At 38.7% G+C, this 16,188-nt stretch overlaps 1 protein-coding gene across 1 annotated transcript in view; it reads right to left on the minus strand.

The window, feature by feature from the left end:
• Window positions 1-16,188, minus strand: part of PREP (prolyl endopeptidase) — an 87,327-nt gene that overhangs the window by 20,368 nt on the left and 50,771 nt on the right. The window lies entirely within an intron of this gene.

Below are 16,188 nucleotides of genomic sequence, written 5' to 3' on the forward strand. Positions count from 1 at the left end.
TTTTTCTTTCATTTATCTACAGAGATTACATAGCCAGACACTGATACACACAGAAGTAAAAACAATTTTGGCAATCATCCAATATGCACTTCTCTTGTAATAATGAAATCAGTACCTTCGAATATTAAAGAAATTGACACAATCACCCCAATAAATAAATAAAACTAATCTGCTGCATACTCACATTGTGCCACATAACTAAAAATACCTAAAATTACTGACATTGAATAGAAACTTCAATTTTTAAAAATTAAAAACCGCAGCAACTTCTGAGTATTTAGTTTTACATTTTCTCCCTTTCAGAACTATTTTATGTGTTTATATAATGGAGAGATTAAAAGATGTATGTAATTATAATTGTTTGGGTAAGAAAAGTGCACCTGAAATCATCTTGCTTTTACAAAACCTAAAATCCTTCAACACAAAAACCAACCCCAAACCTTCACACATTTAAAATTCACCCTCTAAGGTAAGATTCAACACACGTTTTGAAATGCAGCTGTAAAACACAAATCCAAAATACTCTTGTCCATTTGGGTCTAATGTATATATTTTTTGAACTGTGAACAGTATCTGAATGTTCACAAATCTTTTATCATTTGCCTGACTTGCTCATAATGGCAAAGCATTAAAATCCAGTTAAAAAGTGATTAATTTGTCTTGTCAAGAAAGAGCTATGTCCTGTAGATAAAACATGAATTTTATACACAAGTAGAAACTTTAATTTCTGAGACTTGAAAACACCCCCTAAGTCACAGCAGGCTAATTATTCATAGGAAGCCAGTAGTTATTTAAATAATATCTCTCCCAACTTCTCTTTCAAGATTAGGTATTACATACCAGAAACAGCAATTGTCTCCATGTCTGTGTGTGCTTGATTAAGAAAAGGTAAGAATCACACTTGTCATTAACTGACATCCATTGTGTGAAATGCCAAAAAATTTTACAAAAAGCAACTAAAATGGCATATAAATCAAGCTGGAATGCTCCTTATTATAAATTCATGTTCAGTAATTTAGGTTGATTAACGCCACAACAATGCCTTTAAAATAATTTTTTCCAATAAGTCCTATACAGTTTTTCTGAGATAATTCCTTTTCATTTGAAACAAACACAGGATTTAACAGTTTTGTGAGATTTAGCAATTTTTTCTACTTCTAGGTAAGAACAGCTGCCCTCACACACTGCTGCAGCCACCACAAAGTTACAGACAGCACTGGGGAGGCAAAACACATTGATCAGTCCCAGCAACCCCTGCACAGGGGCTACAGGGAATGACTACTTGGGACTGAGTTTCAAACATCCAGTTTCACATAAAGTATTCCCCTTGTTAAGTAAAGGTTTCTCATCACACACCGACATTTCTGTTTTGAGACTTGGGGAAGAAAAGTATAAGGAATTCATAGTAAATCACATAACATTGCTCACATTTTGCCAAATGTCACAAATGCTTTGTTAAATGTTCACTGTTTTAAAAACCCCACACCAGTATCTTTGAAAGGTGATTAGAACAATAAACTTAAAGGAATAGTCCCTAGAGGAAGTCCTCCTTCACAGATGGTGGCATCAAAGTTTTCAAACCTATGTTTAGGTACAGAGATAACAGTGCCACAACAATGCCACAAAGCAACATCTCTCCCTGACAAGTCCTAACACTGGGTGCTTCAGGAGGGCAAGTCACAAAGACCCTGCCCTCACACAAGCAAGTCTGAACAGGCAGTGCTGGCAGGCAGGGAGAAATCCTCTCTTGAGATGCCAGGGCAGAAAATTCACTGATTCAAGCAGAATCATGTGCTGCCTTCCTCACTATCTGTCCATAGCTGATTCCATCCCTCATCACCTCTGATCTTACAAAACAGACACCAATCTGGGGTTAAAGATCATAGTACATCACAAGCAAAACTCCCCAATTATTGCAGCAGTGGCATGGACCCAAGTGTGAGATCTGCAGTGGCCCCATGGGCAGCCCTGGCAGCCAGCCCATGGCCACACGTACGAGCAGCTCTTACTAAACACCAGTTTTTGTATTCTTATATATAACATGAGTCAGAAGTCAGGAAAAATAACAGAGAACTGTTACCACTACAGAGCAAATCTACAGCATCTGAAGTTTCCTTTCTTCAGAGGGGAATCCTCATCAATCTTCTTTAAGCCTCTTAAATTAGCTTCAAAGCAATTCTGTGTGGGTTGCAAAGCTTGCTTAACACTGAACTGGAGAGGGGCCAAAGTAACTCAGTACAGTAAAAATTCATGCAGGTAAATCCCAGAAAGAAGGACACCCACCACAGACATTTGCAAAAGCACTATGAAAATAATCAAGAAACTGCTCAGAAGAAATTGTTTCACCACCCACCCACCCACCGGCGCAAAAAGCAGACTCATGCTGACAGAGGCAAAGTGCCAGGAGATGGTCTTTTAGAGGAAAAGTCTCCTTGCTACTAGGTTCAGCTGCCTCACTAACTGCAGGGAGGTATCTCACAGGGTGGTAAGAGGATGCAGGGGATGACAAGAGAAAAATACAACAGGTGAAAGATGAGAAATCCTGCAAGACTGGCATGGCAGAAACTGCTTTTAAATCACTCTCTTCTATATAAGTTAAAAGGTATCATCCCCCTTACATAAAGCATTGGAGGTAAATGGGATCCAATGAGATCCCCACACACCCTCTACCTCTGTAGAGAGGCTTCCTGCCTTTTCTGGTTATCCTTTGCCCCTTTCAGTGCAGTCTCAGAGCTTCCTGCAGCAGAATAATTTAAATCTGCCAAGTACAGTTATTCCTCTTCTTTCATCAATTTGTCTTGAAGATGACTTAGTGTACAGTGGAGAGACAGATATGAGACAGATAAATTTACCTTTTCATTTAAATATACACTCTAGTCATGTTAAAGAGAAAAATGTCCTAGGGGCCTTTGTAAGTTACAGTCTCTTTTCTGAATTACCTCTGTGTTTATGCATTCAGGAAATGTACTACTGTGAAGCAGTATAGCATGAGACAAACAAAGGGGTGTCTTGGTGGAAGTAGCACACCATTATGAATAAAATCATAAATAACAGCTGCTGGCTAGTGCATTTTCTTTCATTAAATCAAGCTTTACTTCACTCAGTAAACTGCTCTGACACGAGACAGTTTACTGAGTGAAGTGTGTAGGCACTAGAAAATAAACACTATTCATTTTTACCATGCTGGAAATCAGTTCAAATTGTAATGAGAAACACTCCAAGAACAAAAACATAAAGGCAACTTACCATGGGGTAAGCAAGAGGAAGAACTTACTTTTTGCAAGCTACTTCACAATAACTATTCTTATTTATAGTTTTATGATGTGGTAGATTCACACACCTAATCCAACACACTGAGAGATGAGAGAGATGCATTCATTCAAACTAGCTGGTAACTAGCTAACTAACTAACATTTACTAGTAACTAGTAACTAGAATTAGTAACTAATTCACCTTCCCTGGTTTTGACTCCATCTTGCTTCAAGCTTTCTTGGCCATCCCAACATAGCCTCACTGCTGAGTGTTTACAAGCTTCAGGAAAACAACACAACTACTGTTGGATTTTCTCCCTAATGTTGGGCATCTACATAGTTCAGGGTGCTCGAATTTCACCTGTAAGCTCATACCCGAAAAATTCTTGCACAGAGAAAATTCAATCTTGAAAATGGGGATGTCAAGTGTCAGCTTGTGTCAAAGCCTCAAGAGGACCCATGTATTTGCTTACATGGACAAGAAGCTTTGTTCAGGACTTTCAATGGCCAGGTAACGTCAGAGGGCTCTGCTCTCTCTTCCTTAGAGAACCATACCATGTTTACAGATGTCAACCCAAAATCAGAAGCGCTATAAATCACTAAACACCTACAAAAATTCCGCATGTGGCTAGTAGAATATTAAAAAAATCATTAATGCTTTTTGGTTTGAAAGAAAAGAGAGATCTTCTACACCAGACAGTGCATGTTTCAAAATCAGTTCTGAATCACTTTCCTGTGAATATTTATTCTGAAGTACTTACTGAAATAAATAGGTCATTAAAAGTACTGTGAAGCAGTTCCATATCCATTTTCTCACTCAAATTATAGCTACATATAATTTACTTTCTGAGATAAACTTGAATTTAAAGTTACTCATTTGCACCCCGACAAGATTTAAAAAAACCAAACAAAATGGTAGGAGAAGGGGAAAAAGTCCCTTGAGAATGGTCAAGGAAAAACTAAAGTCCTGTAAAATACCTAGGGTGCTAACTTAGAAAAAATAATTCTAAGGTTCAGATGGTATTGATTTCAAGCTTCCTGTGGAGACAGTACTATTGTTTTCAGATTTGTAGCAGTCATTTGTACAATGAAGAAAAATCACTCAGTGAGTAGCAAGAAGCAGAAGAGAAGTTTTCATTCACTGTTGTAACAATGCTTAGGGAAAAAATTATTCCAAGTCTAATATAAAACAACCCAGCAAAAATTCCAACGGATGGTATAGTTTCCAGACAGATGTCAGAACTAAGACATTGAAGGGACTTCATACCAGGAACACCAAGGAGTGGGCTGAAGCACCCTTGTAATACTCTTGGAACATGGCAGAGAAAAACAAGTAACAAAAGAGGAACATTTTTTTAAGCCCTAAGACTAAGGACAGTTTGCAGCAATCTTTCCTTTCTTAGGTAAAACGTGAACAAGAGAGCAAAACCAATAAACTTGTATCATAATCCACAACTAATAATCAACTCTCAATAAATCAACAGATCAAATTTCTAATGACACCAGATCAACTAGAATGAGTGCTATCAGTTCAAAAACCACCAGCAAGCAGAAAGAAAACGTCAGGGATGTCCTTACTGGTAAAATATGACTCTGTGATTTCAGGCATTATGCTTTGAAGCCTTTCTGCATCCAGACTATTTTTAACTGTTAGCAGGGATCTCTGTACACTGGTTCTTCCAAAATAATTGACAAATTGGATGAAGAGCAAGCAGTTCAGGGAGCTGCCAGGGAGAATTTATGTAGCAATTTTTCCCTGTCTGTGAGAATAGAAGCTGGAACTAAGGAAATAATCTCTTTCTTTATATCATTCATCTACACAGTTGAAACACTGGTTACTGTGAATAATAATAGTTCTTAGAGGCTCCCCATGTCCCATAAATCTCCTGTGAGATGACTCAAGGACAGAGAAGAAATAATTAATCTAAGGGAAGATAGTATTTTATCAGTACCTCTGAGCAGTGTTGATAAAATCAAATCAGCTGCTAAATGAAGATGCAAACTAGCTTATCATTAGTAAAATTGCACACTGATGAATTTGTACTGCATCATAAGCAGACAAAAGCCCAGAGAAAATGAGTGATTTAAATGTTTTTTGAGTAGAAAGTGAACTGAAAAAGAAATATCTTCCTTTATTTTCCTTCCAAAAAATGTTCTTTCAGAATTCACCAAGATTTTGTGATTTTTAAGTTTTTACTACTTCAGTTCTTATACTGAGGACAAATAAGAGAGGTCCGCAGAACGATTCCACTCATGTATTCCACTTACACAATTTTGCAACTTTGCATCTCTGGATACTGATCAAAGCACTTTATGTTTAGTTTGTCTTTTCAGCAGTGAATCCAATTTAAGAAAAAACAACTCACCAAATCTGTTGAGAAAGCATTGACTAAGCTTTTTAAGCTCTGCCTTGTTGTTACTAGTGCAATTTTTTTCTGTCTTTGGTATAAATGGAGCAAATGGAGACTCTGCCCTTCACAGTGGTCAGCAACACCAGTGCATTACTAAGAGGTGTGGTTGTGCCATCTAACACTGAATAGAGGTTCTCCAAAATCTCTTCATTGCTATTTAGCAGAAATTATTTTCCCAGTATAAACTGAACTGCTCCTAATATTATATGATTATCCTGGTTAATATGCATCCTTTTCTAAGGCAATCATGCTCACAGTGAATGCAGGAGCTGTAACTTTAGGTTACCAGACTCACTATAATTTGCTTCCCTTTTCCCCTTCCAATAGCAGAGTCTGCTCCAAGTAGTGGCCATACAGAATCATTTTTCAGAGGTTTTCATCTTCCATATGTCTATGTAAGATCTCACCAACATCTGAAATTGTTGTTTTCCACTCTCAACTCTGTTAATCTGCTTTCCACCACGATGATGAATGTTAATTAACAACAAGAAAAACCCTAATCCACCAAACAGTTTTAACCCTGGATGAAGACAGCATGTATAATTTTATTGGGCTGCAGTGATTATGTGTGTGTATATATATCAAGAATTTATCTGCATTTTTTAGCAGTTCTAATTTGGTTTTGTCTCCTTTAGGCAGTTAATGCATAGCTATCATTATCAATATTCCAAATGTAATTTATTTCTCTGTTCTGCTTCAAGCTGTGGTTGGTAAGGGCCAAGCAAATAAAGGAGCAACAACCTTCTCATTTGTTCTCTGCCAGCTGCCCTACCTCCTTCAACCTCTTTGTAACAGTTACATACCAAACCTAATAAATAATTGCATAAACTAGTTATGAACTTTGTGTGTGCCTGGAGGCCTGCAACTCTGAAACAAAAACCTCCCAGCTCTGCCAGAGCCACTGCTACTCTGAAAACACTCCAGTTCCCCAGCTACCTACAGAGACACTATTCAGAATGAGAGGTGCATCCACTGTAAAGTATTTAAATCGGAGTATGGAGTTGTGGTGAAGCTTAATTGCTAACAGGAAACACAGAGACACTGCAGAAAAGAGGGGACAAGGGAGCCCTTTTTGGAAGGATCAACAAAGAGAAGCCAAAACTACCTGAAATGCTAAAATGCAATCCAGCAAGGCCAGAAATACAACATACTCTATAACCTGACAGATGCAATCACATAAACAGCAGTGAACAACGCACTAAAAAATAATTTAGAAAAGTATCTTGGAGATGTAGACATGCCAAACTGAACTTGAATGATGAATTGTTAGGGAAAAGGCAAACCCTACATGAGGACATAGAAACCAAATTCTCACCCCCAATGTGTTGTGAAGTAACCCCTCCTGTTGCATTCACATTTGCAAAGCCTCAGCTGGAGTGCTGTGCTCAGCTGACACCATGCCACACCATATGCTGAGCATCTAAACAGATTCCAGAAGAGGATGCAGTGTGAGAGGAGGCCAGGAAACATAATCCACTAGAGAAACTGAACAGAGTGCAGATTTGTCTTTTGTTTTGATTGGTTTTAGTCAAAAGGAAAATAAAATTGAGGGACACACAGTGACAGTCTCTAAATCTGCAGAAGTTGGCTGTAACCTGAAGAGAACCAATTGCCTTCCATGGCAGTGAGGGACACAAAGCAATGCATTCAAGCTCAAGAAGTGAATTCAGGCAAGACCTTCAGATGGTGTCCCCCTATTCCCTGCAAAAGCTTTTTAATAGGAAACTCAGTGAGAACCTGGGACAGATTGCCTAGGGAGTGTGAAGGCTTTTAAACACAAGGCAGACAGAAACCAGGCAGGAATTGGGGAATTGGCACAGGCAGAAGTGACCTGCCATAGTGCCCATGACAGCTCAGTCATTCCCATGTCACCACCACATCCAAACACATTCAGGCATGGTTGCTTCTTCTTTTTCCCAGCCTTTTTGCCCCTTGTTTATTACAGCAGCTCTGCTACAGGTTTTTCTGTTCAGCACAGCTGTTGGGCAGTAGAAGTTGTTTCCTTTCTTCTTGCAGGAAAAGCCAGTATCCTACCTCCTGGGACTCCAACAGATGAGTTCTGAGATTGTTCTTACACAGATTTTATGTGATTTCAAGAAGAGAAACTTCAAAAGCAGAAGTGAAGAAGACAGACTCTAAAGCAGAACAAGTACCTCCCTTTTGCCTTTTCATGTAACTATGGAACTGAGAAATGTGAAGGCCATCCAGGGAGTTTATACACTTAACAAAAATCAACAGGAACAGTTGGTGAGAAGAGAGATATATTAAAAAATCCACCACTTGCATTACAGATCTTGAGAAAATGGTTAAAAAATTTAAGTATTAAACATTTACATGTTAAAACCAAAGAAAACATTTTAAAAACTTGCCCATATGTATAACACAGATGTGCAAACACCTATTAACAGAGTGCCCAACATTTTATTTTCAAGTAATATGAACCTCACTAACAAATAAATTACTTTAGTTGCTACTCTTCTGGAAATTTGTTTGAATTTAAACACTGTTCTATGGCACAGACAGATACATACCTGGGTATATAACTCCTCCTTAGAGTAAATCCCCTTCCTAGGAAACCTAATGACTATTAAATGCACTTACATGACACTGCTAGTAGAAAAATACAACCAGAAAAGTCTGGTTTTCTAGGAGGCCCAGTAAAGGCAGCCAGGCAGTGGCTCGAATGCTGGCCTCTGCCAGTGATGAATGACAACTGCCATCATGTAATCATCTTTTGCCAGCTGAATAAAACTAATGATTGTGGTCCCAGAGCAATCTGTCCTCAATACAGCATTATCATCACAATTAAACCCCACCCCACCAGCCAGGCTCCATGAGGCAAAATGATGGGTGGGCAAATGGATAGAAATATTCCCATTCTGCAGAGGAGCATTCTCATTCTGAACAATGCTGGAATGCCAAAGTTTGACATTTATCTTCTTAGTGAGAAAAGGGGCAGCTATCACTTTTTTCTTTCAGTAGAGGACTATGCTGAAATTTCCAATTTTTATAACTACTTGGTTTAAGCAGGAATTAAACAGCTCTAAAGAGGTTTTAGACCATTTTTTTCTGTGGAACTATTCTGTGTTTGACCCTCTATCATGGATGGTATTGGCCATTAAATCTGTACTATACAAGACACACAAACACTATAATGATCAAAAGACTGTGTGCTGTCAGCCTTTATTACTATTAGACATATCAAGAGGGGGGCTTTTTACTGATGCTGAAGTTCTCTGAACTATTTGTGTAAGATTTTAATAACCACCTTGATTAGGTTTTCAATCCACACTGAAAAATCAACTCTGAGGATCAGCAAACCACTGCCATTAGAACAGCAAACCATATCCCCAGAGCAACACCTCATCAATGTGAAGCCATGGACAAATTTCATCCTGAATGTTTCTGTTCCTGTAGAATGAAGTTAATAATATTCACTACCTTTGAGAAATAACACTGATAAGCCTAAGATGGAAGTAGATTCCCACTGAGGAACATTAAACAGAATTCTTACCCTGTGAGTAAGAGAGTTAATTAAAATAGCAATGTGTTCATGCTTAATTAGTGGAGGTGAGTTCAATCAGAGAGAAGTGAATATGAAAAATAGAAGGGAAGAAATTCTTCGGTGACTTTTTAGAAGGAAGACAAACCCCAAGTATTTTTACTACAACATTATTATTTTAATATCTCTATATCAGCAAAGAATCTATCTACTGAGCTTCCTGAAGACCTCAACACATGTGTTTATTTAAGGTGTCTGAGTGAATGACTTTTTAAATCTTTTTGATAGCAAAAGGTATTTTCCCATTTACTGTAAAAATCAAAACTATTTTTTATTTACAATCAACAATGCAATCATTTAAGACATGTGAGGCAATCCTTTAAGCTCCACTACAATTCCTTAAGCTCTTGTTTAAAACTCCTGGGTGCAAAGAGGAATTCAATTCACCATAAACACTATGTTTAACACTTACAGGTCTGTCAGTCTGTGCTATTTCACCTTGTGTTTAAGGAATTCTGAGAGAGTGTGGAATGCAGCTTCTTGGGATTAAGTAAGCCAACTAACATCTCCCTTCACTAGAAAAGTGGAAAACAAACCACAGGTAAGTTCAAACAAAAGTCCTACTGAGTAAGGTGCAGGAACAGTGTTTCATAATGAGCTTAATTAAACTACTGAGCAATCACTTCTCTTGCATGCTTGAAACAAATGAACATTTTTATAAAGTCTAGAGCGTGACGGTTCTATAGACGCTTCCATTTTAAGAAGCTCTTCAGCTCCCTACACACTCAACAGAAAAATAAACAATTTACTATTAAAAGCTTGGAACTATTGAATCTCAAAGCCTATATGACAATACATATGAACACAGAGAGTATTTAAAAAAATATTTTAGTATTATTTTCACATTGTGTAGTTAGTAGTTGTACTAATTCTTCCTAAGAGAAGTTTTGCACTCCCCTGCATCCCAAACCACACTTCCATTGTTCTGCATTCTGCTGAACAAAAGCTCCCAAATTCCTAACTATGCATCAATCCCCAGGATATATAAGAAGGGGACAGAACAAATCCAGACATTTAGACCTTAAAATAGGATTTGAACTGGATTGGTGAAGAAAGCAATGCAAAGTCTATCACTTCATTCTCTTATTTGGAATAGAAAGATGTGATTCCTACTCTAGATACCTGAGGAATATCTGAACTGCATTTAATGGGGCTACTTAAATTATAATGGATGTAGAGCCAACTGCTATTCTGCTACTCCAGCTTGTGGATTTCAAAGTTCAAGAGCATTTAAGGTCATCATAAGAAATCCATCTCTTGATACTCTATCTAGATGTGAAGTCCTTGATTCTGACAATTTCCTCCCTGAAAAAGGAGTGTAATGTGGCTGCAAATATTTAACATATTTAATATACAATCTCTTGGCTTTCAAGAACTACAAGGGCCTTTAAACTAGAGCACAACATTTTCATTGTTTCAGTGTTTCTTCACTGACCTCCAATTAGAAGAGGTAATGGCAGACTGATGTGGTGTTTGTAACAATCACATGCCAAGGGTGTAAGATACTGTATTCCACAGGCAACCTGCCAATGCTGTCACAGTTGTCACTGTGATTTTGTTGATGTCCTCCAGAGCAAGACTGGTACCTCGGTGCCAAAGCACTAGGTGAGATCAGAGCCAAAGCTTTCAATCTCCTTCCTGGGAGCTCTGAAGGAAGTGGCTCAGAGCTTATTGCCCCCCTGCAAGAGAGCAGGTATCTGCCATACTGTGGCAAGCACTAAAACTGTGGTGTTTGTCACATTCCTTCTTCCCACCAATATTTCACAGAATCACAGAATCTGCTCAGTTGGAAGGGACCCACAAGCATCACTGAGTCCAGCTCCTAGCCCTGCAGAGGACCATCCCCAAGAGTCACACCACGCGCCTGAAGTATTGTCCAAAGCTTCTTGAACTCATTTTCTTCCTTACTGCAATACAAAACCTCAAGGAAATAAAAAGAATAAAATAGAAACAAACAACAATAAGCAACTTGTTTTCCCCAAGCATTAATGCTATCCTCCCATCCCATGAGATCAAGGCAGGATTCAAACCCCAAATGCTGAGAGAAGAAAGAACGTCCAACTCTTCAAAAATCAACCCCTTTTTGGTTGTGATGGATTCTTAGGAGAGGGATGAAAATTATGCCAAAATTACTTATTCCTCTGTAGAAAAGGGGAAAATTATTTGTCTCTGCTCAGAATCAGTTGCAAGTACATGCCTTCAGTTCTCTGGTATGAGAGTACTTTGTCCCAGCAGATAGATTTAAATGATCTTACAACTTACAATGATCTATTAATACAGAAAGTCACACGAGTTCTGGTCAGTGGGGCAGTTCTGGGGCATTTGGGCTGGTGCTGCCTAACACCTTTGTCTGCAAAATGGATTGAGAGCATCCTCAGCAAGTCTGCTGGCACCAAGCTGTCGACATGCTGGAGGGAAGGGATGTTAACTAGAGGGACCATGGCAGGCTTGAGAGGTGGGACTGTGTGGACCTCATGAAGTTCAACAAGGCCAAGTGCAAACTCCTGCACTAGGACTGACACAATCCCGAGCACAAATACAGGCTGGGTGGAAGTGTACAGAGAGCAGCCCTGAGGAGAAATACTTGGGGTGTTGGCAGACCAGACACTCAGAGTGTGCCAGCAAAGTGCACTCACAGCTCAGAAAGCCAACTGTGTCCAGGTTAATCCACAGGAGCATGGCCAGCAGGTCACCCCTCTGGTGAGGCCCCACCTGGAGCACTGCATCCAGCTCTGGGGTGCCCAGCACAGGGACAATGACATGTCAGAGCAGGCCAGAGGGGACACACAAAGATGATCAGAGGGCTGGAGCACCCCTTCTATGAAGACAGCCTGAGAAAGTTAGGGGTGCTCAGGAGAAGGCTCTGGGGTAGCCTCATTGTGGCTTTCCAGTACTTAAGAGGGACCTATAAAAGAACTGCAGAGGAACTTTTTTCAAGGGCATATTGCAACAGAAAGAAGGAAATGGGCTTAAAGTGCAGGAGGGAAAGTGTAGATGAGAAATTATGAACAAATTCTTTACTGTGAGGGTGGTGAGACACTGGAACAGGTTGCCCAGAGAAGATGGGGATACATGATCCTTGGGGCCAGGATGGATGGGAGTCTGAGCAACCTGGTCTAGTGGAAGATGTCTCTGCCCATGGCAGTGGGGTTAGAACTAGATGATCTTTGAAATCCCTTCCAACTCAAACCATGCTTTATGATATATATGTGAATAAGGGGAAAAAAAAAAAAAACTATGTTAAGACCATCTCTATAACCACACTGAAAAAACCAAAGATAATTACAGTATCAGCTCTTGCATTGCTTAGCAGGTTGAGCTTACTACAGTTTTCAGAGGACACTGCTTTCCTCAGTTATTTTTATATTAATGAGGGAATCTAATGCTCATGGAATGATACCACCAGCAACAGCAAGATCCAGGAATAGCATGGGCAGGTGCTGTGCACAAGTTTCTCTGCCAGTCAATCTCAAGCCTGACTCATCTCTCAGTGTTGTATTTTCCTGAAGCAAAGATTAATCACTGTGCCAAACTGTATGGTGTAAAGTTCCACTTGGAATGAGAATGACTGTAGACGAATTTTCCCTATCAACGCCTCATAACTTGAAATCAGTACTGCAATGGCTTGGGGATGGGAGTGAAAGTGAGCAAGAAAAGAATAAAATTCTCATGAAAATGACTTTACCTGCAAAAGTAATTTCTGCAAAAGAAAGATGGAAATTCATTCCAGCACAAACAGAAATATATTTTTTAAGACCTGTGCTTCTTGCATCTGTGCTGCAATATCTAAACAGCAGCTGCTTTTTTAATCAAACTAAGTTGGAAAACCAAGTTATGTTATGAATTTCACCTTCTGCAAGAGCTAATCCAAAGTGCATCTGTCAATAGCAACATCTATTTTTGGTTCATCTCAAAGTATTTTAAGTACTGGAGGGTATTCAAAGAATGGTAAAAGGAGCCAATCAACATTTTTATTGCGGCAATTTTAACACTTAAAAGCCTACACATCAGCCTAAAAGTAGGTGTGCTGTGAGCCACACCAGAAGACTGTTTATCCATGATTAAGTGTCACTGTGAGGTGCTAACATGGAGAGGCATATAAGAACATAGTTGGCAAATTTACAGAGATAAAATACTTTTGTTTAAATAAAATGCTTTTATTTAAAGCAACAGTTGAGTTATTAACACAGTAAATATCTTAGGGCAAGTGCTGTTTTTAAGCTCCTATAAAAGTGTTTTTTCCTTCTGTAAAGCCCATCCCAGGCTATTTCCTGGAAAAGTCTGTCATTGCGATAGATGGAAGTACACAGGGAAGAAAAAACAAATTTAAGAAGTGCTTGGCAGAGGAAGAGTAATTAATAGAACTTAATGTGTCATTTAACAAAAGCAGCCAGGATAAATTTTTGATGTGTGGCAAGCATTTTAAACATTGTGACTTTGCCATGAAGGTCACAGAGTCTTTCAAGGTAAGGACATAAATACAAGCTACAGCACAATGAACTAGACTGTACTTGCAGGGTGTCACATGGAGCCAATAACTTACAAACATACTCCTACCCTGGTGCAAAAGTCAGATGTGGAAACAGCTCTCCCTTCAGTGCAAGCTGGCTAATTTGTTCTTAGTTTGGGCTGGCAAAGGGTAAGATCTTAGCCCTAGGTACAAAAAATGCAGCAGCTCTACCACAAATTTTCTTAGTGTAGTAACTTTATTACTAGTCTACCCTTGCACTTTGCAACATATACCAAACACTGTAGATTGGATTTGAAAGACCAAAAAACAGGTACTGTGGCAATTTTCAAATTGCCATTAATTTCAATTCCAATTGCCATTAATTCATGTTCCATATACACATGACACCTTACATTTCAGTTCAAATCTCGACCCTGTTATATTCAAAGACTTTTAAAGAATAACTCATTACAGTTTCATACATGCTGCACAGCAAAGTTGGGAAGATTGCTGGTATTAGTAGGCATTTCTTCAGGTATATGAGAAAAAAGAAAGAACCTTGGCAGGAGACCTGCCTTTCATTAAGGACATGGATTAGGACAGCCAGCAACATTATCCTTTACTACTTCAAAATTCTGATGGAAATTACAATTATTAAATAGATTATACAGCATTGTTCATTCTTCTTTAATAATCAGGGTTTGCCTACTTTCAGTATATTTCTTGTATTCTTATTTTAGATTTTTTTCACAGTTCCCTGCAATGCTGCCTGTATTTTGAAATGGCTGTGTATTCATTTAGGTTGACAGCCTTTTATACCCTGCTTTGATACCCCTCCATCCCCTTTCCCTCCTCCAAGCAGAAGCACCACCAAGGCTCTAAGTGGGACCACACAAATGGAAACAAAGGCTGGAGTCCATCTGACCTGTGCAGCACTGACAGGCTCAGTCACTACAAACTTGAGCAGGCAGTCCCAGCCCTGGCCTTGGCAAACAGCTTTTTCCACAGCTCAGCTGAGATTTCTCCATGGATCTGAACGAAACATACCAAAACTAATTTCCAAGAGGTTGCCATACTGAGATAATTTCTTGGTATAAGGCAAAACTGGATGACTGGTGAGCCAAGAGTGCTCTTCATAAGCACTGATCCCAGTGTAACTACACAGGTCACAGCTCCCTAGGGCTGGAACTGAGCAGAAGCCACGTAAGGAGAAAACCAGAAGCAGTGATACTGACTTCCATCACATTACAGCCTAGCAGTGAATCTCTGCCAGTGCTTTACAAAGTGAAGGTTTCCAAGGGCATAGCAACAGCATGCTTCCTCCTTGAAATGATTTGTATTACTGTTCTACTTTACCTTAATTTAGCATGCAACTGATTTAAGTGTAAAACGAGATTTTATTTTTGCAGACATTTATTATATAAAATTTGATTTACTACAAAAATACATTATTTCTAATTTACCTCTTCCATACCCTTTTTAATTACATGGGTATTTGTGTTTCATTATTATCCTTCTGGGTTTGATGGCAGCATTACAATTGTACCAAGTTCTTTCCTAAAGGGAATGCAGTTTTCTTTTTCTGATCCAGTTCACTCTGCCCTAAAGTTATCCTGAGGAAGATCCTTAATGAATTTGAGTGAAGCAGCAAAAATGCATTCTCTGTGAGAACATTTCCAGCAAATTGTTCTCTACCACACTCTAATTTCTGTCTGGAGATGTAGAGACAAACAGATGGGGCTGTTTACAACCACCTCATGTACACACACTACTGCCTTTACGCTTTTAGAGAATGTGCCTTGGCATATGTCGGAGGCAAAATTAAAAACAAGATATTAAAAGAAGTATCTAATCTATTTTCAAAGACTCCAAGTCATGCTGTCACATGGCTTTATGTTGCTTACCTTCTACACAATTTCACCTTTTTGCAGGCAAAGGTTATTCAAGTTCCACTTTTGGCACTAGATTTTGTTACACCTTTATCTATAGAAAGAAAAAGCCCTTATCCCATTCTTACTCTTAGCCAGAAGATGGAAACATCCTACATATAAAAAAATGAATCCACCCTCCAATATTTATTCTATATATTGCAGGTCTAAATATGCTAAGCATCACAATATAATGACTGTTTTTCTAGACCCCTAATGATTTCAGTTGAGTCACTATCCCTGGATGTTTTTAAAAGACAAACAGATGGGCACTTAGTGACACATTTAGTGATGGACTTGGCAATAATAGATTTATGGTTGGATTTGCTCTTAAAAGGTCTTTTTCAACCTAAATAATTCTACAATTTCAACGAATTTCCATGAACTCTACAAGTTCCATAACTGTCTTAAAAGTCCTGATCTGGGCATAGTACTTTATCAGCACCTTACCAAAGCTGTGTTTAGTGAAAAGATCATTTACTACTTAAAATGTATATTATTTCAGTAACAATAATTGTTATGAGGTCAAAGCTGTTGTCTATGAAGAACCTTGTATTTTCCTGAACCTGTTCCATATAATCTGTAG

This window comes from Ammospiza caudacuta, chromosome 3, assembly GCF_027887145.1.
Source record: "Ammospiza caudacuta isolate bAmmCau1 chromosome 3, bAmmCau1.pri, whole genome shotgun sequence".
Classification (NCBI taxonomy): Eukaryota; Metazoa; Chordata; class Aves; order Passeriformes; family Passerellidae; genus Ammospiza; species Ammospiza caudacuta.